Source organism: Condylura cristata, unplaced genomic scaffold (genome assembly GCF_000260355.1).
Source record: "Condylura cristata isolate star-nosed mole 26May11 unplaced genomic scaffold, ConCri1.0 scaffold00003, whole genome shotgun sequence".
In the NCBI taxonomy this organism is placed as follows: domain Eukaryota; kingdom Metazoa; phylum Chordata; class Mammalia; order Eulipotyphla; family Talpidae; genus Condylura; species Condylura cristata.
The window spans coordinates 38,526,614-38,528,498 of NW_004567104.1; the positions used below are offsets into that span (position 1 = coordinate 38,526,614).

Here is a 1,885-nt window from a genome sequence, read left to right on the forward strand (position 1 = left end):
TCACCTCAGGGGCAGGCGGGAATCCAACTCATGGGGAAGTGGCTTTAGCTTCTCAGTGCTGTGCTTTAACCCGCTGCGCCACCAGGGAAGGCCATATGTAAATTAATTTTAAAAATGCAGCACTGCTACAAAATTGTATCTTTCTGTAGGTTTTCTTATTGTTGATAATTAAAGAATTATTAAAATAGTAGTTTAACATTTTCTAAATTCCAAAAAACAATGAGAAAAATTAGAATCTTGTGCCCTCCCTGGTGGTGCAAGGGGTTAAATGGTAGCCACCACAGCATGAGTTCTTTCCCCATCAGGGGAATGTGACCCATATGGCATAGCAGACGTAGTCTGACCATCCTCTACTCCCCTCAGTGTTGTATTTCAGTACATCTGCCTGTTCTGTTCCCCACACTGTCTCTGGTGAATTCTCTCATCCTCTTGCACCTTTGACCTGTACCCCAGTTTTGTATGTATAAATAAATAAAGCTTTTTTAAAAAAAAGTAAAAGAAGAAAAATCAGACTTTTAAGAATTGAAATGGAGACAAGACACTTTATGGGTTGCTTTTGTTTTAATTCATTGGTCAATTTGTTGTATATCCCATTTTCATTTCTCAAAGTTTCTGTGCCCATCTATTTATTTTGACTTGGTTCATTTCTACAGACAATGCTTTACATTAAGCTAATGGCTATAGAGTACCCAGGGGTCAGTTTAGAGTTTATACCAGCCCTTTGAAAATGTGTGTGTGCATGTGTGTATGTGATTAAAAACAGTTGTACGTGTTGAATTAGAGATATTGGTATTTAAAAGAGCATCATGGGGGGGGGGACGGGAATTTTCATCCCCATTCCTTTTCAATTATTGCAGTTGCGTCTCAAACTTCTATGTTATGGTTGGTGTGGTAAGAAGGAAGGCTAACTAGTGGGAAGATTTGAAAATAACTTACAGTGACTTTCTTACTGTCATGCTTTCTTGTTTCAATCACTCTTTTTCTCTTAACTTCCTTTTTCTTTTACTCTTCAATTCCTTCTCTTTTCCTTTTACTTTTCAATTACTATGTTATAAGGAGAAAAATTAGGCAAACAGTATTCCCAACTTCCTTTTCCTTTTCAATTACTTCTCTTACGAGGAAAATATTTAGGCAAACATTATTCTGAGTAAGATCCACTAAAACTTTTTAATGTAATAGCATTATTCCATTTGCATTTCTCTTCTCTTCTTACCTTCCCATTATTATGAATTTATTAAGTTTACCAACAGCAGTTTTGAGAGCCTCCTTCTTTATCCACTAGCAATAGAAACACTATGTGGAAACCATTTCATAGCAGAAATCACTTAGAAATCAGTAGAAAGAAAAAGTAATACTTACATAAATAAGTGTTCATGACCTTCTTTTTCAGCATTTTGCATTCCTACTTAAATATCATAATCTAACTCAAAATTTTCTCCCCATGAATAAGTAAATTGCTTTGTAAACTGTTTAATGTAGGAATTAGATTAGATTATGCAGTGATTTCATTTATTAGTATATTGTGCTGTTTTGGAGATGTGGACAGAGGCATCTCCAACTTCAATGAAGGCTAGGAAGAAAACGCAGATTGCAGTTTTGACCACCTGCACAAACAACTTTCTATTACCATAAGGAGGAAATAGGTCTCTTCGTTTTTCATTTCATACAAGCATCTATTTATATTATTATTAAATTTTTTTAAAGGTAGAAATTTTGGGAAATGTAAGAGTAGACTCTGCTATTAAGGATTTCTGTTGCCAGTAGAAAACGTTGCTAAGCAGAATTTTCCTTACATCCTTTTCTTTCTTTCTTTTTTTTAAACACTTATTCTTTTTAAGGTTTATTTATTTATGCATACAGAGCTGGGGTACAGGCCAGAGGTGCA

General features: G+C 34.9%; 1 long non-coding RNA gene across 1 annotated transcript in view; it reads left to right on the forward strand.

Annotated features, from left to right (window-relative positions):
* LOC105854337 overlaps positions 1-1,885 on the forward strand; it is a 336,134-nt gene that overhangs the window by 263,889 nt on the left and 70,360 nt on the right. The gene's annotated exons all lie outside the window — the stretch shown is intronic.